This window comes from Hyperoodon ampullatus (genome assembly GCF_949752795.1).
Source record: "Hyperoodon ampullatus genome assembly, chromosome: 13".
Lineage (NCBI taxonomy): Eukaryota > Metazoa > Chordata > Mammalia > Artiodactyla > Ziphiidae > Hyperoodon > Hyperoodon ampullatus.
This window is the reverse complement of record NC_136926.1, coordinates 51,255,566-51,283,481: the sequence shown is the minus strand read 5'-3', so window position 1 is coordinate 51,283,481 and position 27,916 is coordinate 51,255,566.

The window sequence follows — 27,916 nt, the reverse complement described above, 5'->3', positions numbered from 1 at the left end:
AAAAAAAAGACTCTTTCCTTCTCTGCAGTGCCAAATGTAAGCATGCCCTTGGATTCATTTCCCGGCCCTCTCCACCACTCCCTATTTTCACCATCTCCATGCTGCTCATGCTTATCTGTACCTCCAGAACTGACCTCTCCTGCCAAGATCAAGCTCCACAATTACGATGGCCACAGGACAGTTCCACCTGGAGTCCCTCTCTGGCACCTGCAACTGGACATGTCTCAAGACACACTCAGTAACTATCCTCAAACAAACTCCTGTTTTTTTCCATTTCTGTTAATGGTGATATTCTCCTAGAGGTCGAGTGACTGACTTCTCTCTTTCCTTCACCCACTGACAAGAACATCTGATTCCATCTCTAAAAATGCAGCTATGTGTTCCTGTATACATGGTCAACTAGACTGGTGCATTAGCCTCACGTCCTACCTCTAGTCTTAAAATAAAAATCACTCACCTACATGTATTTTAAAGTTCAATTCTGATGTCAATCAACAGTCCCATCAAAATCCTTCAATGTCTCCCTACTGTCCTCCAAATAATGTCCATATTCTTCTGCTTGGTATTCAAAGAAAGACCCTGTTAATCTTGTCCACACTATTCTAACCAGGCAATCTAGCTTAGTGGTTAAGACCATAAACTTTGGAGCCAGACTGTCATGTTAAATGCACAGACACAGGGAAGGTGCACATCCCAGCTTTACCACTCAACTTCCCTGGGCTACAGTTCCTCCATCCTTCATCTAAACAATGGGGGTAATGTTAAGAGTAGTTACCTCCAAGAACTGTTATAATGATTAAATGAACTAGTATACGTAGAACACTTGGAATAGTGCCTGGCACTGATCAGTGCTACACACATTGTGTCTTATTTGTGTTTTGCAGCACCATCTCCAACTGTCAATAGCTTACATCCCAGTCTATCTGAACCAACTCCTTGTTTCTCTAATACTCCTCAAACTTCCCCTTCTGAGGTAAGAGCCCACAACACCAGCTGATAAACACTGGCTGATAAGCTGCCAGTATTACACCCCTTCCTCTAACTCAAGGACATCTCCAGTTGAAAGCTTCTACCACAAAGCTCCTTTCTCTCCAGGAGTGTCCTTATAGCTCATGCACTGAAATGCCCCAGAGGCTGCTCATCATAGGATTTCCAGCCCTATTCAGAGACTCCTAGTCTACAATTAACCATCCTCTTCTTCCCTCTACTTTCTCACTCCTCTCCCAAGTTTCAGATCAGAGACCATCTTACCACCATTCTCCATGCCGAGTGGCAAAACTGTTTTAGTTCTCTTATGCCCCTATTTCTGGGTAGAAGTTGAAACTCTCATGGCTGCTCTCCCTACAACAAACAGTCCTATTTCATCAGGTAGTGTTCTCTCTGCATGGCAACACTTAAAATAATTAAAACTAATTCTGCGGCTTGACTATGAGCAGAATATGGACTTCTCTCTGAAGCAGTCAGGACTCACTTACCCTCTACAGCCCCTGCCACACACAGGGACTGGTAAATACTAGAAAAGTGTTTTTTGGTAACTCACGAATCCCTAGAGATGGAAAAATGAGAGTTACAACACTCCCAGAAAATTTCACACACCCTTTAACCTTAAGAGAAACAATAAATATAAACTGCAATGTGCAATTTCCAAAGACCAATCCAATAACTTAGCATGTGGCTTTACCAACAAATGCAAATTCTACTCCTTTTTATATCTGAACTGATACTTTAAAAAAAATTTTTTTTTAACTAGCAGGAACTCGTAACTACCAAGGACACAAAGATCTAGCAAAAACCATGACATCTAAACTAAAGAACTACCTTCAATTCACCTCAAGGCTCCCCAAAAGGGTTTACCTAGTGTCTCTTAGTGTTTATCCCACAGCTAAGGTCACCAACCAAAAGATTACATACCAGAAACCTATATTTACACATCTTTACAGAACCAAAAACCACCATATGTTCTCTATGTTACATTAGAAGTTATAATTACAATGACTGTAAAGGATTCTTATAAACACTTGTAGTAATTTATTCTATAACTTATAACATTTTATAAGAACTCTAAAAATTAAAGGAGAAATAAGTCACATAAAATCAGAGGTGCACTCTGAACTCTGATCGCTAATGAAACAGCTGCCCTAAAACATTCCTTCTCCTTAAGGATTAAAAGGGTTTCACATTGAAGACATCCCTACAAAAATACAAGGAAAACAGCAGAGGAGAAACTAAACTGAATGGCTGATCACTGACTTCTAGGTTCAAAAAGAATCAAGTAGTCATACCCCAGGCAGTGCTAGTCAAAGTGTGGTCCTTAGACAGCAAACTGCTTGCACCTACTCCATGAAGAGTAAGTACAGAGATTGACAAGAAGCACTTAGAAACTTTGACGGCAATGTTACAGAACTTTTACATCTACTGAATCTAACAATAAAACATTTTAAGTTATATATTGTAGGCTTTTAATTTCATTTTTCTTATAATTCATACTTCACATATGTTAGAAAAGAATCAGCCTGTGACAAAGGGAAAATGTTAAAAACTGGTCCTTCAGGGACATTTGCTTCCGGGAAGATGGACTAGATGTACTTTTCCTTATTCCTCCCACTAACTTCAACTAAAAATTCTGGACAGTGCATATGAAACAAACATAAGAAGACTCCTAAATGTGGAGAGAAGAAGGCAGACTGGCAAGACCTCAGGCCCTGAGGAACAAAACAATGGTGACTACCCTGGGTTTTATTTTTGCCTCATATATCCCAAACTTGGAAGTGAAGAAGCTGGCCAACTGGAAATGCCAACAGGCACAGACCAAAAAAAGCCCAACAAAAGCCTTCTCTCTCTAGCCAAAGGACCAAAAAAGGGACATCTTAGCAAGACAGAAAACGCTAAGGGGAAAAAATGACTCTACTCCGGACAAAAACCACAGAAAAAACTGTGGCCTACCCAGGCCACAAAGGTCAGGTAGGTAGCTTAAATTTCCATATACTCACCAGGCTGTAAAAAGGCACCCCAACACCATCCACACTAGACTGGTGCTAAGGAGGACAACTAGGGAGCCCAGGTTTTCATCCATGTCAGCAGGTAACAAGGCACCCTTCTATATCATGTCCCCCGAGAATCCTGAACCTCTAACCCCATCTGACAGTAACAAACACTCTACTTCTTGGGTCAAGGGAGGCCAAGTGGGGAGGCTGTATTTCTAATTCCTCCTAGCAATAACAAGGTAGCACCACATGCCACCCTTACCCCTGCTGCAGTGGTGTCAAAAAAAAGCCAGCTAAGACAAAGGCTTAAATAAGATCCAGAATTTCATAAAATATTAGAATTTCCAGGTTTTAATGAAAAAAACAAAAAGACACTCACCATACCAAAAGCCAGGATGACCTCAAACTAAATGCAAAAGACATTGATACCAACACCAAAATGACAGATGTCAGAATTATCTGAGAATGATTATAATGCAGCTGTGACAGAAATGCTTCAACAAGAAATTTCAAAATAAATAAATAAAACAAATAAATAACCTCAACAAAGAAACAGAAGATACAAATAAGAACAAAATGGAAATTTTAGAGCTGAAGAATACTGAAATAAAAAGCTAAGTTGATGAACTCAACAGAATGGAAGGGACAAAGAAACTGGAAGATACAAAAACAGAAATTACTCAAACTGAACAACAGAAAGAAATAAACTAAAGAAGAATTGACAGCCTTAGGAACCTGTGGGACCATAACAAAAGATCTAACATTCAAGTCATCAGAGTCTTGAAAAGAAAGTATGAGAGTTTGCTGAAAAAGCACTTGCACTCAAGAAATAATGGTGAAAACTTCCCAAATTCGGAAAGAGACACAAACCTACAGGTTCAGGAAGCTGAGTGAATGCAAACAGGATAAACCCAAAGAAATCCAAACCAATATTTATCACAATTATATTTCTAAAAACTAAAAATAAAGAAAAAATCCTGAGGACAGTGACAGATAAAAGACACCTTAACCACAGAGGAAAAGCTATTCAGACAGTGGATTTCTCATCAGAAACCAGGGAGGCCAGAGGTAAGTGGTACATTTTTCAAGTGCTGAAAGAAAAGATCAACACAGAATCCTATACCCAAAGAAAATATCCTTCAGGAATGAAGAGCAAATCAGGTCATCCCCAAATGAAGGAAAACAAAGAAAATCTGTGGCCAGCAGACATACCCTTAAGAATGGCTAAAGGAAGTTCTTAAAAACAAAAAGGAAATGATAAGAGAAGGAATCCTGACACATCAGGAGAAAATACAGTAAGCAAAAATACAGATAAATAGGCTTTCCTTCTCCCCTTGAGTTTACTCATTTATGTTTGTGAAAGCAAAACTATAACACAGTGTCTAGTGCACTTGTAAATGTTTTTAAAAGAAATAAATACAATTGTATTAAAATGTGCACGGGTAAAGGGATGTATAGGGAAGTAAGGTTTCTGCGCTTCATCTGAACAGGAAAAATGATGACACCACTAGACAATGATTAGCCAGGTATATATAATGTAATACCTAAATTAACCAGTAAAAATATTTTTAATTTAAAAACACTATACAAAGAAATACACTCAAAAACAGTATAAATTAAAATGGAACTGTAAAAAAAAAAAATGCTCAAGTAACCCACAGGAAGCTGGGAGGAGGAGCAGTGGGGGAATACCCAGAGAAACAAAAAACAGAAGGAATAAACAAAAAATTAAATGGCAGACTTAAGCTCTAACAGATCAATAATAACATTCATTGTAAATGGTCTAAATACATCAATGAAAGAGACAAAGATTGCTAGAATCAACTAAAAAACATGATCCAAGTATATGTTGTCTACAAGACACTTAATTCAAACACAACAGTTTAGGCAGGTTGAAAGTAAAAGAATGGAAAAGGATATAACATCCAAACAATTAAAGGAAAGCAATCAAAGAAAAGTAGCAGCTATGTTAATATCAGATAAACGTAGAATTCAGAGCAAAGAGAATTACTAGAGACAGAGGACATTATGTAGTGACAGAAAGTGTCAACCCACCACAAAAACACAGCAACCCTAAATGTGTATGCAGCAGAGAGCTGAAAAATATGTAAAGCTAAAAACTGATATAACCTAAAAGGAGAAACAGACAAATCCACAAATATAGTTGAGACTTCAACATCCCTCTCTCAAGAGTTGACAGAATACCTAGGTAGAAAACCAGCAAGGGTATAGAAGAACTCAACAACACTATCAACCAACAGAATCTAATAAACATATATGAAACATTTATAAAACACTCCACTCAACAGCAGAAAACACATTCTAATCAAGTGTCCACAGAACATATACCAAGATAGACTATATTTTAAGCCATAAAACAAGCCTAAACACATTTAAAAGAACTGAAACATACAGATTGTATTCTCCAACCACAAAAGAATCTAAGTAAAAACCAAAAACAGAAAGATAACAGGAAAATCTCCAAACACCTGGAAACCAGACAACACACTTCTAAATAATCCATGGGTCAAAGAAGTCTCAGGGAAATACAAACATATATTGAACTGAGTGAAAATAAAAATAAAACAGAATTTGTGGGACACAGCTAAAACAGTGCTTAGAGGAAAATTTATACTGCTAAATGCCCCCATGAATGTAAATGCAAAAAGTCCTCAACAAAATATTAGTAAATAGAATTAAGCAAAATATAAAAGGGATAATACACCATGACCAAGTGGGGTTTATTCCAGGAATGCAAGGCTGGCTCAACTAAAAATCAATCAAAATAATCCATCATATCAATAGGCTAAAGAAAAAAATCACATGAACGTATAAAGATCAATGAGCAAAAAGCACTTAATGAAATTCAACACCCATTCATGACAAAAACTTTCAGAGAGACAGGAACAGAAGGGAACGTCCTCAACTTGATGAAGAGCATCTAGAAAAACCCCACAGTTAACACTATACTTGATAGTGTGTAGTATAATTACCTGACAATTAGCTTTTTTTGATTGTACCATGTAAATGCCTGACATTAAGCTTTTGATTTCCCAGGCATCCAGTTCAAAGATATCCATCCTGAATAAACACATTGCCAGCTACACAGCTAGATAAAGAGCCATGCCGCCCCACCCATAAAGTTACTTTTTTTTCTTTAAGAAAGCTCTAGTCATTAGATAACTGACCATATGACAGCTTGCTTTTCCCTTCCTCTGCCCTAATTCCTGCTCTTATGTCTTACATTCACCAATAAAGAGAGAATCCACAAAACCCTAGGCCCCTCCCCATCAACCCCCAAAAAAGCAGAAACCCAGGTCTGCACTCTTTACCCACAACCTCGTTGTGTGGCCTCAGGCATGCCATGTACCCTCCTCCAGGACCTGTAAGTAATAAACCTTTTCTTTTCAAACTTGCCTTATGGTTGTTGCAGAGGTGTGTCTTACAATCACTGTAAGAGCACAAGGGCCAGTCCAGACACAAAACTGGCTCCAGAAGGGGAAAAATGTCTGTGCAGGGGCTCACCACAGGCCCAGGTGAGTGCCAGGCATTTCTAGCCAATAGCATCACTATGGATTGGCAGAGACTGACCCAAAACATAGTGAAAGACTGAATGCTTTCTCCCTAAGATCAGAAACAAGGCAAAAACGTCCTCTCTTATTATTCTTATTAAACATAGTACTAGAAGTTTTCGCCAGTGAAATAAGGCAAGAAGAGGAAGTAAACAGCATGCAGATTGAAAAGGAAGAAATAAAACTGCCCCTATGTAAACAAGACATAGTTGTCTACTTAGAAAGTCTCAAGAAATCTACAGAAAAACTCCTAGAACTAAAAAATGGGTTCCGCAAGACTGCAGAATACAAGATCAACATAAGAAAGTTAATACTTCTCTCTACTAGCAATAAACACATGGACATCAAAATTTAAAATACAATACTATTTCTTAACATCTTTATTGGAGTATAATTGCTTTACAATGTTGTTAGTTTCTGCTGTATAACAAAATGAATCAGTTATACATGTACATATATCTCCATATCCCCTCCCTCTGGTGTCCCCCTCTCACCCTCCTGAACCCACCCCTCTAGGTGGTCACAAGCACCAAGCTGATCTCCCTGTGCTATGCGGCTGCTTCCCACTAGCTATCTATTTTACATTTAGTAGTGAATAAATGTCTATGCCACTCTCTCAGTTCATCCCAGCTTACCCTTCCCCCTCTCCGTGTCCTCAAGTCCATTCTCTACGTCTGCATCTTTATTCCTGTCCTGCCCCTAGGTTCATCAGAACCATTCTTTTTTTTTTTAGATTCCATATATATGTGTTAGCACACGGTGTCTGTTTTTCTCTTTCTGACTTACTTCACTCTGTATGACAGACGCTAGGTCCATCCACCTCACTACAAATAACTCAATTTCGTTTCTTTTTATGGCTGAGTAATATTCCATTGTATATATGTGCCACATCTTCTTTATCTATTCATCTGTCAATGGACACTTAGGTTGCTTCCATGTCCTGGCTATTGTAAATAGTACTGCAGTGAACATTGTGGTTCATGACTCCTTTTTAATTATGGTTTTCTCAGGGTATATGAACAGTAGTGGGATTGCTCGGTCATATGGGAGTTCTATTTTTAGTTTTTTAAGGAACCTCCATACTGTTCTCCATGGTGGCTGTCTCAATTTACATTCCCACCAACAGTGCAAGAGGGTTCCCTTTTCTCCACACCCACTCCAGCATTTGTTTGTAGATTTTTTGATGATGGCCATTCTGACCGGTGTGAGGTGATACCTCACTGTAGTTTTGATTTTCATTTCTCTAATGATTAGTGGTGTTGAGCATCCTTTCATGTGTTTGTTGGCAATCTGTATATCTTCTTTGGAGAAATGTCTATTTAGGTCTTCTGCCCATTTTTGGATTGGGTTGTTTGTTTTTTTGATATTGAGCTGCATGAGCTGCTTGTAAAATACAATACCATTTTCAATTGTTCAAAATACAAATACTTACATGTAAATCTAACAAAAACCCAACAAAATCTAACAAAACATAGACTTGTATGATAAAACTACACAATGCTAATGAAAGAAATCAAAGAAGATCTAAATAAATGGAGAGACATACCATGTTCATAGATTGGAAGAAACAACATAGTAAGACATCGATTCTCCCCAAATTGATATACAGGTCTAATGCAATTGCTATCAAAATTCCAGTAGGATTTTTTTTATAAATATAAACAAGGTTATTCTACAATTTATATGGATAAGCAAAGGAAAGAACAGCTAATACAATTCTGAAAAAGAATGAAGTGGGAGGAATCATTCTACACCTACTTAAGACTTATTATATTGCACAGTAACCAAGACTGTACAATACTGGTGGAGGGACAGACACATAGATCAATGGAGCAGAACAGAGAACCCAGAAATAAACGCATACAAGTATACCCAACCGATTTTTTTTTTTACAGATATAAAAGCAATTCAGTGGAGGAAACAATGTTGCCTTTTCAACCAATGGTGCTATAATAGCCAAAACTGGAAACAACAAATGTCCTTCAACAGATTTTAAATGGTTAAAAGAACCATAAAAGTACATCCATACTATGAAATACTACTCAGCAATAAAAAGGAGGCAACTATTGATACACCCAGTACCTCAATGAGTCTCCAGAGAATTATGCTGGAGGGGGGGGCGTGGGGGGCAAAAGCTCACTTCCTAAAGGTACTTACTATATGACTCCATGTGTAAAACATTCTTGAAAGGACAAAATTATAGAAATGGAGAACACATCAGTGATTGTCAGGACTTAAGGAGTGGATGGAACTGGGAGGCAAGAGGGTATGGCTATAACAGAACAACATGCAGAAACCCTGTGCTGATGGAAATGTTCTGTATCTTGACTATATCAGTGACACTCTCATGGGTCTGATATTGCACTACAGTTTTACATGATACCACTGGGAGCAACTGGGTAAAGGGTACATGGGATCTTTCAGAATTATTTCTTGTAACTGCATGTGGATCTACAATTATGCCACCAAAAAAAGTTTAATTTAAAAAAGCCCAGAGTTTGGGCTTTCTGAGCACTAGCTGTCCCTAACTCCTTGCTTGGTGCCCTGAAATAAATGCTGCACTTTCTTTCATCACACACACACACACACACACACACACACACACACAAAAGCCCAAAACTGGACCTTCACTCACTACTCTTAAGATTCATCACCCAGGGCTTCCCTGGTGGCGCAGTGGTTGAGAGTCCGCCTGCCGATGCAGGGGACACGGGTTCGTGCCCCGGTCCGGGAAAGTCCCACATGCCGCGGAGAGGCTAGGCCCGTGAGCCATGGCCGCTGAGCCTGAGCGTCTGGAGCCTGTGCTCCGCAACGGGAGAGGCCACAACAGTGAGAGGCCCGCATACCGCAAAAAAAAAAAAAAAAAAAGATTCATCACCCAAATGTTAACACTTCAGAATAGATCTACCTTCTTAACAACTCTTTATTAATTTTGGCTTTGTGGTGGACTGCGGACACATAGATATAAACGTAAAATATTACCCGTACCCTCAAACACCATAAACTCAAGTAGAGTGACAAACACAGGCATAAATCAACAGTGAAAGACTTCATAAAGGAGATGAGATTTGAACAAATCCTTGAACAAGAGGTAGCACTTCCACAAGTGGAAGCGGAGATGGGGATGTCTTGGGAAGAAGAAATCATATGTAAAGACTCAGAGCTAAAAATAAACACAGTGCCTATGAAGAAAGGGGCGTGTGTGTTGTGAAATAACAAAAAGATGGAATAAGCAGTGTGGGGGTAACAATGGAAGGTCCCCAAAAGCTGGAGCGAGGAATGCAAATGAGAGAAGACTTCCTTACCAACCCAGTCAACCAAAAGCAAGCAGCTCCCCACCACCACACAAACACAGTCTCTCCAGCACCCTTTACCTTTTCTTTCTAGCACTCATCACAAGTTTAATTATTATGTACTTAACTGCATGTTTATCTAATGCTGTCCAACCCCAGTTATCTTGAGTATCTAGCACTGGACTGGCACACAATAGGCGCCCAATAAATATTAACTGAGTCAATGAACAAATAGCAAGTACTCACTTCTAGTTCCCTTCTATGCAGTTGCCGCAGTCTTCTTTCCTGCATTATCTGTCACTCCGTGCGCCATGGTCCCTCTCTGACCCACTGCCTCTTTTAGCTAATTTCTCCTTTTTCCTAGCTCCTCCACCTCAGCCCAGCTCTTAACCCATCATAAAATAAAAACTCAGTATATTTTAAAATAGTGGTTCACATTTGCAATGTTGTAACCCTCTTCTGAATCTCAACCAATTAAGAACTGTATCCCAAGAATCTGTTACTGAAAACAAAGTACTACAGTTGTAAGTTGTTACAGAAGCATAATAGCTGTATATATTACATAAACAGACAAATACCAGCAGAAACCGCTATTCCTGTCAGGGCCTTACTTTCCTGAATATGAGAACCTTTTCCCAGTATTAGATGATCCTATCTGGTCTATGGAAAGCTGCCCACTGAAGACAGCCAGGACAGTACTCCTCAAGGCTACCAAAGTTACACAAAACAAGGAAAACTGAGAAACTGCCACAGACCAAAGACTAAGGAGACATGATGACTAAATGCAATGTGGTGCAATGTGGTAACCTGGACAGGATTCTGGAACAGAAAGAGGATACTAATGGGAAGATTGGTGAAATCCTAATAAACTCTGGAATTTAGTTTTTAAAAAATAATATACATACATATACATATGTATGTGGCACTAAGATATGATTAAGATTCAAATGTATAAATATTATTTTATATTATTAAAAAGAGAAAGAGATAGGGCATGCAAGGGAACCAGGAAATGAAACTCAGTCCAGGGTAGCTGGGGCTTAGAGCTGAAAAGCTACACACAGACCTACCTTCATTTTGATTCTGGTCCTATGCTCTTACCCGCTGCCCTGAATATTACCTTGCCTGAACTGCTTGAGATTAACTAGTTTTGACTTCTGAACAGGCTCATTAATATACTCAAGAAGCATTTATTGAGTGCCTACTGCTTACCAGGCACTGTACAGTCTTTGAAGATACATGGCTGGAAAAGGAAGACACAATCTCTGCTCTCATAGAGCTGACACTCTATTATAGAAGCCAGGCATTTAACAAGTATTTGTGTAAATGATGAGTGTTCCCAAGGCATTCAAAGTTGACTTAAGAGCCCTACCAAACAATCCATCAGGACATTTGTTAAACCCAGTTATCACTGGTGTTCTGAATAAGGCCTTCAGTATGAAAACAAATCACTTGAGATCTGAGATCTATCACCTGTGACCTGTTAAATCACTTTAACAGATAACTCATTCAGTTGATGTGGCTTGGGACCTGAGATTCTGCATTTCTTCCAAACTCCCAGGTGACAGAGATGCTGCCGCTGGTTCACGAACCACACTCTGCATTAGCAAAGCACTTGAAGGTACCAAGGAAACATCCCTTAAACTATCATGTAAAATGCAAGCTCCATGAAGCCAAGAGACATTTTGCCTCTCCTATTCACCATACTATACCCAGGACTTAAAACTATGCCTCACAGACATATGGCACTCAACAAATATTTACTGAATAAGCCAATGGATATATGGTCTAGACAAGTGCTGTTCAATAGTAACCACCGGTCACATTTGGCTACTGAACACTCGTAATGTGACTAGTGAATTTTCAAAACTTTAATTTTAATTAATTTAAATAGCCACATGTGGTTAGTGGCTACCACGATGGATAACCCAAGTCCAGACACAGGTGTAATGTAAAGAGCCCTGGATTAATAAGACCTAGGTGTGAATCCCAACTCTGCTGCTTAGCTTGCGCCCTATAAAAGTTACAACTTCTTAGGGCCTCAACTTCATTTGTGAAATGAGGACAAAATACCCACCCATCCCACCCCACCCTCTCAGAGTTCTTGACAAGAATTATTATAGGTCAATGTGTTGATATTAAGCACAAGGTATGATCTCTGCCCTCCAGACACAGTTCACAATCACAAAGACTACTCTGACCATTGCCCACACTTGCCAGAAAATGCCAGGCCCGTCTGGTTAGCTTAGCGGCTCTGTGAATGAGGCCAAGGTCACAAGTTCGGAGGAGGGGGGCCTTCACTTAGCAAGGTTGACCAGGTAAGAGAGGCAATGACACTGCAAATCATCACAACTCCTGGCAAATCTTTAAATGGGCATTGCATTGATTATGGATGAGTAAATGACATTTCATTCATTCATTCTTCCAGGAAGCTGTACTACATTACCTAACGCCCGCTACTTCCCATCCACAGACGTCTGCTAATTCAGGGCCGGGTCCTCTTCGCGGGTAGTGGGCCGGAAGCCCCCAACCCGGGCCGCCCGCGTGTCCTCCCCTCCCGCGTCGCGCCGGCCGGGCGGGGGTCAGCCTGGCACCGCGGCTCCAAGTACCACACCGCCGGACCGAACCCAGGAGCCATATTTAGCTGTATTTTGGTCAATAAAACAAACTTCCGTCTTCTAAAGAAAAACGGTTCTAACTCAATGTCAAACTAGGACGGAAACTCGCTTCTCGCCGCAGCGGCCAACCAGAGACGCCGCGTGTCCAGCAGCCCCCGAGTACCCGACCCGGACCCCGCGCCCAGCGTGCCCGCGCCCCGGCCGCGCCGGCCACAAAGGGACGGGAGACGCGAACGCGGCCGGGCCTCCTCCTCCTCCTCCCCCGGCCCCGCGTCAGCGGCCGCGGATCCGGGACGGCCCGGGCGCGGGCAGACACTCACCTCGGTCCGCGCGCGGCGGCGGCGGCGGCGGCGGCAGGCGCTCCTCGGGGCCGGCCCGGGCGGTCGCGGCGCGGTCCCGCGGGCCGCAGCGCGGGCGCTACTCTCGGGCCGCCGTCCGCCGCGCCGCCTCCTCGACCACTGCCGGCGGCTCCCCCGGCGGGCGGGCGGGCCCGACGCGGGCCCCGCCTCCGCCGCGCCTGCCCCCTCCTCCGCGCGGGGCCTCGCGGGCTCGGCGCGCTACTCCGGGCCACCCCGCATGCTGCTGCCGCCCCCGCTGCCGCTCGCTCGGGACCGCCTCAGCGCGGCGGTCCGGGGCCGCAGGGCCGCCCACGCAGGCCGCTTGGGCGCGGTCCTCCCCGCTCGCGGCGTGCTGGCGGCGGCAGCGGCCCGTGCGGCTGCGCGGGGGAGGCGGGGGCGCCGCGCGCTCACCCGGATGCGGCGCCCCCGCCCCTGCGGCGAGCCCACCTCGGGGCCGCGGCGCTTCCCTCGGGGCCGTGAAGGTTCCGGCTTCTCGGCGCCTCTACTTCTGCCTGTCCCACGCGCGGGGAGGCGCGGAACCCGGGCGCCGGAGCGAGGGCCTCCGGGCGGCGCTGCCGGTTCTGTCCCGGGCGGGAGCCTGGGTCTGCGACGGGCTCGGCCGTGAGGTCCGGCCCGGGTGGTCTCCACCTGAACCTGTGCACGGACAAAGGGGCTGCCGCCGCAAGTGAAGTACAGCTCGGGCCGTTTCACGTCGAGCAGGTCGCGGGGTGGGAGGAAAGGACGGTGCCCTCACCGCGCCGACGAGATCTTCGGATCGATCCCGGGGCCGGGGCCAGGGCTGTTCCTGACCCGCGAGCGGCCGACGAGGACTCGGAGCTGGAGGACGGTCAGCGGCCCTTTGGTCTGGCCGAGCTGAGCGCTGCGTCCGGCGACAGGGATGCAGGAGGTCCAGGACCCAGGGTGGGCGGCGAGAGGGGAGGCCACCGACCGGCAAAGCCGGAAGAGGCAGCCAGGCCTTGGGGGACAAAAACAGCCCCGGCCGCCGCAGGATGGGGGCTGTTTAGGGCAGTGGCTCCCGCGTAGTTCTGAGAGGGGCCCTTCCACTGTGCCCCCTTGGGAAACACTCTTCCTTGGCACTAATTCTAGTACCTAGCCGTACCTTAACCTGAAGAGAAGACGCAGCCTGGCCCTCTGTCACTCACTAGGCATGACCAACTGCTTGAATCATTCAGAGGTTTTTGTGTCTTGCTTGCCAGCGATGAAACTAATGTTTATACTATTTAAATGGTCCCAGTTTTATATTTTAAATAAAGGTATGTTCGCAGAAAGAACCAAAAGGCTGGAAGCAAATAATGTTACTGAAGATTATCTGTGGAATTTTACTATCCTATTTTGTGCTTATCTACATTTTCCAAGTATTCTAAAATAAAAGTTAAAAGTTGCTTTTTAAAAGTACTTACATAATTTTTTTTATTTGGTTGGGTTTATTTTTATTTTTATTTTTAGGTGTGTTAGGTCTTCATTTCTGTGCGAGGGCTTTCTCTACTTGCGGCAAGCGGGGGCCTCTTTTCATCGCGGTGCGCGGGCCTCTCACTATCGCGGCCTCTCTTGTTGTGGAACACAGGCTCCAGACGCGCAGGCTCAGTAGTTGTGGCTCACGGGCCCAGCTGCTCCGTGGCATGTGGGATCTTCCCAGACCAGGGCTCGAACCCGTATCCCCTTCATTGGCAGGCAGATTCTCAACCACTGTGCCACCAGGGAAGCCCTTACATAATATTTTGAAACAAAGTGAATCATGATTGGCCTGTTAATGTACCACAAGGGAACTTCACTTTGAAGTTTTTATCTTTTTAAAAAATAACCGTGTTAAGGAGAAAAAAAAAAGATTTTTTTGTATCTTGGGGAAAAAAAGATTTGCAAATCGTATATCTGATAAAGGACTTGTGTTCAGAATATATAAAGAACTCTTATAACTTAATAAGACTAATAATTGAATTTTAAATGGACAAGAGAATGGAATAGGCATTTTACCAAAGAAAATATTTACATGGTCAACAGTAGCATGAAAAGATGTTCAACATCATTAGCCACTAGGAAAATGAAAATCAGAACCACAATGAGGAAGCTCTTCGCACCCACTACAATGGCTGTAATAAAAACGACTGATGATAGCAAGTGTTGCTGAGGAGGTTAGAGAAATTAGAACCCTAACGTACATTTCTGATGGATATGTGAAATGGTACAGCCACTTCGGAAGTTTGTTAAAAAGGTACTTTAAAAGTTACACATAAGAGTACCATATGACCCAATGATTCCACTCCTAGGTATATACCCCCAAAACTGAAAACATGTTCATATAGCAAATTGTATATAAATATTCATAGGAGCATTATTCATAATACTTGAAAAGCAGAAACAATCCAGATGTCCAGCAACTGGTGAATGGATAAACAAAATGTGGTATGTCCATACAGTGAATGCTATTCAGCAATAAAACAGAATGAAAGATACATAGAAGATATATGGAAGATACAACATAGAGGAACCTCAAAAACATTAAACCAAGTGAAAATAGCCAGATGGGTGGTGATCATGGGTTAGGTCAGGCAGTAGGCATATGTCAGCATGGTGAGGGCAGTCCTGGGTGTGGTAAATGTGGATCATAAGCAGTCAGGAGTGTGCCTTACTTTGGATCTGGTGATAAGAGCAGTACATTTTAGGCATTTGTAAGGGGCATGGGCAGGTAATGGTGACTAATTGTTGTATTACTGCACTGGATGTCTATATCCAAAAGCCCCAAATCCTGGGAGCTTAAAACTACACAGGTCCTTTCTGGCCCACAAGCCATGTCCTTTGAGGAAGGGGGACGGTGGGGGGTGGGGGTGGGGCAGTCCATCCCAGGCTGAAGAAGAATCCAGAGCAGCACATGGTTCCTCCTTGGCAGAGACAGTAGAAGGACATGTGGCATACTGTACATGGTCTCGTAACACTTCCTCACCAAGTGTCACTTTTATGCATGCCTTTCATTGGCCAAATCAAATGACCTGCCATATCTAACTTTCAAAGAAGCAGGGAAATGCAATAAATCCCAGCATTGTCCCCAGAAGGCAGAGAGCTGCAAAAATTTGGATTATAACATTAATGACTATCACAAGTATCAAAACTGGAGGATAACTTTTTATTTTGAAATAATTATAAATTCATAGGAAGTTGTGAAAATTGTACAGAAAAATCCTTTGTACCCTTCACCCATTTCCCCCCAATGGTTACATCTTATAACTGTAACTTATAAAAAAGCTATAAACTTGTAACTATAGTACAATATCAAAACCAGGAAATTGGCATTGGTACAATATGTGTGTATAGTTCTGTGCCACTTTATCACATGTGCAGTTTCCCATAACTATCAACAGTTCTGCATCAAGATACAGAACTATTCCATTACAAAGATCTCCCTCATGAACTTCCTTCATAGTCACAACTACCCCTCCCCCATCCCCACTATCTCTAATCCCTGGCAACCACTATCTGTTTTCCATCTCTATAGTTTTGTTATTCAAGGATGTTATATAACGGAAGCATACAGTATATGACCTTTTGAGACTGACTTTTTTTTTTTTTTTTAACCTGGCATAATACACTTCCATATGGTTGGGTTGTTTTGTTTGTTTTGTTTTTGCTAGTCACCTGTCAACTGGGCCGGGATGAAAGTGCTGGCTCCCCACTTGGTCTTCTCTGACATCACCCCAGCAGGGATTAGAGGGGTCATGAGTGATGCCTTCTAACAAAAGGGTGAAGGTGGGAGTCCCTCTATTCAGCCTTTGCTGACCCGGACAGGGGTGAGGTCACATTTTTTTTTTTCTGCAGGGTTTAGCTAGAATAGGGTAGTTACTGGTCTAAAAGTTGTCTACGTTGCCCCTTTCCTAGTCCTTTAGCTAGTGAGAGCAGGCATTTCTTGGGGTTTTTAAAAATTTTTTTCCTGTGGTGTTTCTAGGTTGCCAGCTTCTCTAGCCTAAGATATATGAGGCAAGAGAAACAAACAAACCAAACACACAAAAAAACAACACAGAGAACTCATTGTCCTGTCATTCCTCAGATCCCAAGTTCCTTAGTCAGTTGTCTTCTTCTCTCTGCCTTTCTGTTGTTTGTTTCATATTCAATGTCCAGGGCTTTTAACTGTTCTTAGTGGGAAATGTACTCCATCCACACTATTCCATCTTGGGCAGGAACAAGAATTTGAGAATAAAGTTTTAAAACATAAATTAGAGCAGATTGCAGATTATTCCTATTAAAAAGTCACTCCCAGTTTCTTGCATTCCAATAGGCTTTTTGAGTCAGAGAGGAAAGGGAAGATTTATTGCTGATTTATTGGGAATTCCACACATATACTCTGGAGACTTATATGGGCTATAATATCATACAGGAAAAAAATAGGTGAAATCCTGGGAACTGCTAGATCAGAGACTCAATGGAGTCCGAGGTCAGCAAGCATGAGGGAGTGGAAAAGTTGAGACAGCTGGTGAGAAGAACAAGCCTGAGATTCTGCAGGTGGAGAAGCCTCAGCATATGCCATTTGGGCACATGGCCAATGAAAGTGAAGAAGGCAGTGACAGAAATGAACCTAAGAAACTGAAAATAATACAGTCAGACCAGACACCAGTATGAATTTTTTTTAAGGTTAAGGAAAGCAGGAGTCAGAATAGCAGCTAAAACCTAAGTCAGGTACAAAAATCATCAAGGGCGGTGGAAGCAAGTCTTAGTGGGCAGTAGATTTGGGTGGGCAGTCGTCACTTAAGGGGAAATCAAATGGAATGAACCTGAAATGAAGAGAAATGGAAGAGACGTTGGGTTCTCGGTTCAAAAGAGGTACTGTGGAGTAAGACAACCAGAGGGTTTGTTTGTTTGTTTGTTTGGCCATACCCTGCAACATGTGGGTTCTTAGTTCCCTGACCAGGGATGGAACCCATGCCCTCTGCACTGGAAGGCGGAGTCTTAACCACTGGACCACTGGGGAAGTCCCAACCTGAGTTTTAACACATGTAACTTCATGGTATTATTAGATGGCATTTAGGAAGACTCAGTGAAAAAAACTTGGTAAGTAGCACAGGGTGGAGGAGAAGACTGCAGGTCTTTTCCAGCTAAGAGTGGTTTTGAGAGATTTATAAAATACCTTTTTGTGGCCCCTTCTTTCCCCTAGTCATAGCTTCCCAGGCCCACAGGGCACCAGTCTATCTGAATAATTATTTACACATTTCTAGCAAAGGAGTGAGGCACTGCTTTTATAGCTTTACGCCCAAAGGAAGATGTGGTAACAGAAGCTATGTGACTAAGAACAATACCCTCACATATGCCACACCACCTGGCTAAGTGACCCTTGAGACAGTTTCTACTAGCTCTGAGCATTCTGAATACAGTCTGTCTTACACTGCCCTGCCATGTTGGCCTTCCTGAAACACCAAGTTCATGAAGCCATTCTGTCCACTCACACATTACTCAAGCCCTTCACCATCTTGTCCCATTCTCATCAGTCCCAGCCCTCTTGCCCACAGCTCCCGCATAAGAATTCTCTGCTCCAGTCATACCACACCCACTTCAGTGTTCCCTCTCTCCAGATTTATTATGCTGTTTATTTCTTCCTTGCCTACTTTCCTCCACCTATCTTCATCCCTATGGATTCTTTCGCAGTGCAATTTTCTTTACCATCTACCACCTCTTCGGTTGGGTTGATCTCTCTCTCTCTCTCCTTTTTCTTTTTGAATTCGTATAATTTCATCATCTGGGGCATTTTTTTTTTCCCCACACAAATTAGCTGCCTCATGATATGATAGCTATAATGTTTTATGTGTCTATGGCTTATATCACCTCCTAGATGGTATGCACTGTAGATGCACATTTTAAATATAAAAGTAATACATACATATATAAAATACATATGATAAAAAATTCAAATAGGATAGGAAGATATGAAACAAAGGCTTAAATTTTTTCCACCCAATAGCATCCCCAAAGGTAACTACCTTTAATTAATTCTTTTTGGTGGTTGCCACCCACCTCTCTGATGGATATCTCCCCTAATTCTAAATAGTATAGTTCCAATTCTTGATTTATCAACTTTAGACAGTGTGTGTCAATTTTTGTGGCCATACAAACAATCCCCAAGTCATTGTTTACAACAAACACTTATTGCAAGCTCAAAAATCATTGGCTGCCACCATGCTGGACTTGGTTTGGCTTGACTCTATGTGTCTTTTTATCTTGGGTCTTGGGCTAAAGGAGCGTCCTTTATTATTTGGGATATGCTTTTCCCACGGCAGAGGGCCACAGCTGAAGAAAAGTAACTGAAACACATGATACTTCTGAAAGCCTCTGTTCAGAGCTAACCAGTGTCACTTCCACCCACATTTCATTGTTCAAAATAATTCATATGGCCGAGCCCAGAGTTGATGGGGATAGGCATGAAACTATCTTTGCCCTATCAGGAGGTATGGCAAAAATCATATGACAGAAAGAGTGGATGTATAACCTACTACATAGAAGGAGCAAAAAGTTGGAAACAATAACATCTACCACACACAAGTTTTTTATTGATTTCCACATATCAAAGAATAGGAATTGGGCTCATTAACACCACCTCTGTCTCCCTCCTATTTTCAATATTTTGTTAGTTGTATTATAAGTACTTCCTCTACTGGCTTAATTTATAACCTTAAATTATAAAAAGAAAGTACTTTCTTGGCCACTCAACTTTATGTAGTATCTCTCAAGTCTTCATTATAAAAAATGAGGATATGTATACCCTCACACTTTTACATCCTCTCTTCCCTTTCCATCTCGTAACTTATACATTATAAAGGTTTATAACATTTCCTTCTGTTTTGGAACTATAATTAGGTTTTCTATGCTTTGTGTATAAGTTGATTCAAAACAGTAAAATCCAGTAAAGGGTGCTTGAAATACTAAAATTGTGTGCATATTATTTTCTTCAGAATCAAGAAATGTAGGTAGACTTGTGGAGAAGGAAATGTACTTAGCCTTTTCCTAAATATGTATAGATTCAAAAATAATATTTCAAAAACCAAGATAGAATGTTTTATCCTTCATTACACTCCATAAGCTATTCAGAATCATGTTACATTTAATTTGTTTTATATAGGCTGTGATTTGCTATAGAGCTTTTTATTTTTCAGAGAGTTTCTGTTTGCCTTACTTTTTTCTTATTGACAGAAGAAACAATCACCTTCACTCTATTACTAAGTTCATATAACTTTTAAAATAATACTTATTTGTTAAGGTGAATTCATTTTCCTATCAAATACATTTATCTGCAAGTCTTCTAACTATGTGTTTCACTTTGAACCAATTGCCTTTATACCTGCTGCCCAACCAACAGCGTAGGGATTCTTTTTATTGCTATTCTGAGTTGTGGCCATTAATTTTTTGATTTTATATCTTCATCTTTTTTTATTTCAATTTTCATTTTCTTAAAGCATATACTCAACTGATTTTTTTTCCATAAAGGGAGGTAAATGTTGAATTCTTTCAATGTGATTTGCATACTGGTAAATTGGCTAGATATAGAATTCTATGTTCCAAACAATTTTCTGTTAGTATTTTGAAGGCATTGTTCTATGGTAGTCCAGCCTAAAGGTAGAAAATCTGAAAGCCAATATGATTCTCATCCTTTTCCCAATGAGTTGTTTTTGCTCTCAAGAAGCTTTTAGAGCTTTCTCTTTAACTTAGTATAGTGAAATTTCATAAGGATATGTAAGTTCACAATGAGTGCTGTTCAGAAAGCAGTCAATTATTTAATCAACCAGGATATTTTTGATATCCTGTTACATGATCAACAGTGTTGAAGACATGTGGGGTACATACAAGAGGAACACAATTATTTCTCAGAGAGCTTCAATCTATAGGAGGACATTTGTGGTCAGGCTAAAGAATAAATCTTAAATGGCTCTTACATAATAGATTCTATTTTTTTTTTTTTTGATTTATTTATTTATTTTTGGCTGTGTTGGGTCCTCACTGCTGCGCGCGGGCTTTCTCTCTAGTTGCAACCAGCGGGGGCTACTCTTCGTTGTGGTACACAGGCTTCTCATTGTGGTGGCTTATCTTGTTGCAGAGCATGGGCTGTAGGCATGCGGGCTTCAGTAGTTGTGGCACGCCGGCCTCAGTAGTTGTGGCACGCAGGCCTCAGTAGTTGTGGCTCGCAGGCTCTAGAGCACAGGCTCAGTAGTTGTGGTGCACGGGCTTTGTTGCTCCGCGGCATGTGGGATCTTCCTGGCCCAGGGCTCAAACCCAGTTCCCTTGCACTGACAGGAGGATTCTTAACCACTGTGCCACCAGGGAAGCCCCGTAATGAATTCTTAGTAAGCCAGATTGCATTCAATCATTTATTTTGTGTCTGATGAGACTGTGTAAGGTAAAAGCTATTTATTTTTTCACCTCTGGTAAAAAATAATTAAATTCTGTGACTTTGTGAGGAGGAAAGAAAGTCAGCCTTTCCTTTGGTCTATTGCCTCTTTTTGCTGAAAATTACTTTTTTCTAGCCTAAAGTTACCTTTGTACTAATCATTGTCCATTACTGTCATTTAAAAATAATTTTTGAATAAATATTTCAAATTATTTATTTAGTAAATGATTATAGAAGTTGAAATTCATTCTTTTCATTCTCTCTTTTTGGCTTCTCCTGCAACTTGATCACATTTACAATGAGCTTCTTGCTGGCTTGGTTTGTCTTCTTGAGACTACTGTTATACTTTCTTTTAGGATCATAGAACTCACATCCCCTAACCTAGGTATCTATACCAGCAAAGAAAATAAAACCATGACCATTTTTATCCTTTTCCTGTAGGTATAGCCCTAGATCATTTAGACCACGAAGGCCAGATTCCTGCCATCACAGTGAATAATGACATGATCTCCTTTTAAAGTTGATGAGAATAAATGAAATATGACTGGAAAAAAAGACACAAGATGGTTTCACCAAAAACTAAAGTGAGAATACTACCTCCAAATGTCTCTATAATCTGTGTCACCAATTAAAATTAAAAAAAGACAATCAAGGAATAATTTAAAGAAATTGGTATTTAAAAGCATGGAAAAAGAACTCACCTCTTTTATACTAAAATCTTGAGATCCCTTAAATTCATGTTTCTCAATCTTTAGTGTGATTCAGAATCCTCTAGAGATGCTTGTTAAAAATAGGATCCCACCTATTTTTAGGGTCCCAGGGTGGGACCCTATTCTCTGGGTCCCACCCTGGGAGTATCTTGGAGCAGGTAGAGCAGGCTCTATACACTCCCAGCCCCAGACATCTTCCAGGAAATTTTTTGAGAATTTTTTGGATAGATCTTGATCTGGCAGTTTAAAACCTGAGGATCTGTATTGCAAAAGAACAGCTGAACGCTATTGCCAAACAGCTGCCACCCAGCCCACACCCTCAAAATGTGTTGTGTGTTCTGAAGGCTTTGCAATGTTTATCTCTCTTTGCATATCTGTTAGTAACTCAGACAACTAACTGTTGTTGTCTGTTAGATAAGATAGGACATTAATAGTTTCCTCTGGGAGTTTTCTCAACCTCCCTTTCAGAAAAATTGTTAGAAGACAAATCTTAAAGCAGAGGAAAGTGAAGTCCTAACGATGGACATGTGTGTACACATAAGTCTAACACACACATAAATCACATTCTTACGTATACACATATGTGCCACAGACTTTATACTTTAGAGGTGAAGGTTCATAATGAGACAGGAGTTTCAGAACTTCCTTCTGATATGTGGCTAATCAGAAAATCTTGTAGACATGAGAAAATGAAATAATTTGAAAGACAACTGGAAAATGAGATAACATATTAGGACTTCAGGATACAGAGAAACCGTATGGTCATTAAATCCCAACCATTCTGTGATGGTTTAATGTCCTCCCTAACACACTTACGAGTGGTCATCACCTCAGATTTGAATTTCTCAAAGTATGGGGAATTCAATGACTCCAGAGGTCACTCATTCCACTTTTCTTATAGGTCCCTTAGAAATTTCTTCCTTACATTGACAGGAAATGTGTCCTTTAGTTTCACCTTAACATCTATTTCGTCTGACATTGATACAGTTATACCACCTATTTTTGTGTTCTGGGTATTTTTTCTGTTCTTTCATTTTTAGCTTTCTGTGCCTTATGTTTAGGTATGTCTTTTGAAAATGGCATATAACTAGGTTTTAAAAGTCTCTGCAGTAAACATTGTCTTCAAGACTGAGTTTATTCTATTTAGAATTATATTTGAATCTATTCCTACATTTATTTTATACTTTCCTATTTTTCTGGTTTTGTTTCTGGTGTCCTTTTTTGTCTTTTAAAAAAATTCATTCTACTTTTCTCCTTTTACTTTATTTTTACCCATCTAGTAATTTGGAGATTGTATATAATATTTCTATTTCTTCTAGAAAGTCTAACAAAGTTTAGAGTCACTAACTATGTTTTGATACTTTCACTGATGTATCTCTCTTTGAGAAAACTCTAGTCAAATCCTTTACCCAATTAAAAAAATGGGTTATTACTCTTTTTATTATTTATTATAAGGGATTTTTATATACTCTAGATACAAGTCCCATATAAGCTATATGATTTATAAATATTTTCTTCCATTCTGTGGGTTGTCTTCTCACTTTCAGGATGGTGTCCATTGAAGCACATTTTTTTTTTAAGTTTTGATGAAGTCCAATTTATCTGCTTTTTCTGTTGTCACATGTGCTTTTCACATCATATCTAAGAAAACATTGCCTAATCCAAGGTCACAAAGACTTGCTCCTGTTTTCTTTTAAGAATTTTATATTTTCAACTTTTACATTTAGGTCTTAAATCAATGAGTTAATTTTTTAATATGGCATAAGAGTCCAACTTCATTCTTTTGCGTTTGGATATCCAATTATCCCACCTCTATTTTCTGAAGAGATTATTCTTTCTCCTATTGGATTATCTTGGTGCCTGTTATGAATGAAATATTTGTGTCTCCCCCAAATTCATATGTTGAAATCCTAACCTCCAATGTGATGATCAAGGGATGTCTTTCCAGTTATTTAGGTCTTCTTTAATTTCTTTTAGTAATGTTTTGTAGTTCTTAGTGTCCAAGTCTTCTTTTGTTAAATTTATTTCTAAGTATTTTATTCTTTTTATTGTTATTGTAAATGTACTTTTTTCTTAATTCTATTTTTGATTATTTATTGCTTATTTACAGAAATAGAGTTTTTGTATGGTGAAACTGTATCCTGAAATTTTGATGAATGTATTTATTAGTTTTAATATTTGTGTGTGTGTGTGTGTGTGTGTGTGAATGTCTCAGGATTTTCTGTATGTAAGGTCATGTCATCTGTGAATAGAGAGAGTTTTACTTTTTCCTTTCCAATGTGGATGCCTTTTATTTCTTTTTCTTACTTAATTGCCCTGGCTAGAACCTCCAGTATAATATTGAATAGCAGTGACTTGTTCCTGATCTTGGAGGAAAACATCCAGTGTTTCACCATTGAAGATGTTGTTAGTTATGTAGTTTTCATAGATGGGCTTTAATAAATTGAGTACTTTCTCTTTTATCTCTAGTTTGTTTGGTGGTTTTTCATGAAATGCTGTTAGATTATGTCAAAAGCTTACCTACATCTATTGAGATGATTGTGTGTTTTTTGTCCTTTATTCTAGTAATACAGTGTTTTACGTTGATTGTTTTTCATACCTTAAGCCAAACTTGCAGCCCTATGAAAGATCCCATTTGATCATGGTGTACAATCCTTTTTATATGCTGCTGAATTCAGTTTGCTAGTATTTTGATGAGGATATTTGAGTCTATATTCACAAGGGATTTTGGTCTGTACTTTTCTTGTGATATCTTTGCTTTATGTTAGTATCAAGGTAATACTGTCCTTGTAGAATGAGTTGAGATGTGTACCATCTCTTCTAATTTTTGGAAGAGTTTGTTAAGAATTGGTGTTAATTCTTCCTTAAAAGTTAGTAGAATTCACTAGCGAAATCATGTGAGACTTGGTTTTTCTTTGTGGAAAGTTTTTTTTTGTTTGTTTGGTTTTTCTTTTACTGATAATTCCATCTTTTACTTCTTATAGTTCTATTCAGATTTTCTCTTTCTTTTAGAATCAGTTTTGGTGGTTTGTGTCTTTCTAGTAATTTGTTCATTTTATTTAGTTTATCTACTTTGTTTTTTTTAATTGTTTTTTAATTTTATTGTTTTACTGAATGCCTGGACTTAAGTGATAGAACATACAACATTATATTCCCTTATAAGACTGTATTATTTCTGAAAGGTTATAAGTGATATCTCCACTTTCATTCCTGATTTTAGCAATTTGAATCTTCTCTTTTCTCCTTGTTAGTCTAGCTCAAGTTTTGTCAATTTTTTGACATTTCATATCAATAAAACTTTTGGTTTTGTTGATTTTCTCTTTTGTTTTTCTATTTATTTATTTTCTCTTTAGTCTCTATGATTTTGTTCCTTCTGCTTGTTTTGGATTAAGTTTGCTCTTCTTTTTCTAATTTCTTTTTTTTTTTTTCTTTTCCTTTGCGGGCCTCTCATTGTTGTGGCCTCTCCCGCCGCGGAGCACAGGCTCCAGACGCGCAGGCCCAGCGGCCACGGCCCACGGGCCCAGCCACTCCACGGCACGCAGGACCCTCCCAGACCGGGGCACGAACCCGCGCCCCCTGCATCGGCAGGCAGACTCCCAACCACTGCGCCACCAGGGAAGCCCTCTAATTTCTTAAGGTAGAAGATTAGCCTCTTGATATGGGATGTTTTCTTTTTTCTTTTCTTTTTTTAAATATAGGCATTTGCAGGTATAAATTTCCCTCTACCCCTGCTTGTGTTTCACTTTCATTCATCTCAAAGTGTTTTCTAATTTCTCTTGTGATTTCTTCTTTGACCCTTTGGTTATTTAGGAGTATATTTTTTAATTTTAACATATTTGTAAATATCCTACATTTCTTCTATTACTGATTTCTAATTCCATTCCACTGTGTTTGGTTAATATATTTTGTGTGATTTCAATATTGATTTCTATTATTGGGGCTTGTTTCATGCCCTAGCATATATTCTATTCTGGAGAATGTTCCATGTGCACTTGAGAAGAATATATATTCTGCTATTGGATGGAATGTTATACACATGACTATTAGGTCTAGTTGGTTTATAGCATTATTTAAAACATCTACTTTTTTATTGACCTTTTGCCTTGTTCTTGAACCTTTATTATATTTTTCATTTCTAGAACTTCTTTTTGGTCTTTTAAAATTATGCTTGGTTATTTTTAATTGTTCTTTTTCTCTAGTCATATTTCACTCCTCTTTTTTATTTCTATGTACAAATTAAGCAAATTTATTTTATATTTAGGATCTGATAATTCCAATTAATACAAGCTTTTATAGATTGAGTCTGCTGTCTGCTAACTCTCATTCAGGTTGCCCTGTTTTCCTGTATATTCTGTAATACTTGACGGTGAGCTCCTGTTCTTTGGAACTTTGTGGAAATTCTTTAAGGTCTGACTTTAAGCTATATTCTCTCATAAAAGATTTGGCTTGCTTCTTTAAGGACCTGAGATTACTTTAACTTTTTAGACTGAGGTTTTTTAGAACGTTGTAGATAGTTGAATACAAGCCAAAACTCACATGAGGCCTGCTGAGGATTACACCTTACCAGGAAGACTTTTCTCCCTCTACCCAATGCCAAAGTCAAGATAAATTTCCTTGTTGTCTTTTTCATTAGGGTGAATTTCTTTGTAATTTATCTTTACATCAATGCTATGTTCCTTGGGGTTCCCAAGTTTATGCAGGATATCCTTTTAGATTCTACACTTGGGCAGGCCGCGGATTTTAGCTTCTGTTTTTCTATCCTGAAGGGCTACCTAGTGAAAGCTCAGGGTCACCGGGGTTGGGCTGATGGTCTCAAGGTGAAAGCCAACCTCAGGGTTATCTTTCCTCTCTGGATTTAAATTTCGTTTCATTTTTGGCTTGTGAGGCCTTTTTCCTGCAAGCTCAGTGATGCATTTTTAAATACACATATTTTAAAATTTTATTCAGCAGTTTTAGTTGTTTCTTTGGGAGGGCTATTTAAGGTATGTAGTTCATCATACTGCCCCATATTCCCCATTAAGCCTCAGAAGCACAGCAATTTCTACAATTCAGAGAAAAAAGCATATTAAAAAGTTGCTACTGGGCTTTCCTGGCGGCGCAGTGGTTAAGAATCTGCCTGCCAATGCAGGGGACACGGTTTGGAGCCCTGGTCTGGGAAGATCCCACATGCCGCAGAGAAACTAAGCCTGTGCACCACAACTACTGAGCCTGTGCTCTAGAGCCCGTTAGGCACAACTACTGAGCCTACATGCCACAACTACTGAAGCCCGCGTGCCTAGAGCCCAAGCTCTGCAACAAGAGAAGCCACTGCAATGAGAAGCCTGCGCACCGCAAAGAGGAGTAGACTCGGCTCACCGCAACTAGAGAAAAGCCCACACACAGCAACGAAGACCCAACACAGCCAAAAATAAATAAATAAAATAAATAAATTTATTTAAAGAAAAAAAAGTTGCTACTTTTGGGAATTCCCTGGCGGTCCCGAGATTAGGACTCTGTGCTTTCACTGCTGAGGGCACAGATTCAATACCTGGTTGCAGAATTAAGATCCCACAAGCCACGCGGCAAAGCCAAAACAAAAGAAGTTGCTACTTTTGACTACCTTCTTGATGCATCTCACAATCTGAAAAGACACTGCTTTAAGAGGAAGTGCTTGGGGCATGACCATTACCACTGCTCACACTTAGCTTCTCCACTCTTGTGTCCACCCAATCTCCTTGACATCAAGGGCTCAGGTCAGAAAGACAATGTTCCCAAAGCTGAGAGCAGCAGGATGAACCTATATGTGAACATAAGCAACAGGAATAGAGTGGCAAGCTGAAGGTCAGGAGCAGGTAGATAGTCAGACAAATGTGAGTGAAGTGTGAACGTCAGAGTGAGGGACCAGGGCCATGGCTGTGTAGAGTTAGAACTCCACAGGTTAGCCCGCCAGTATTGGAGGTTGGTTCCATGTCTCCTCCACTCCTTCTTCAAGCTGTGCCTCTATGTCTTTCAAATCGTGGCATGAGAACTGCCACTTTGAACATT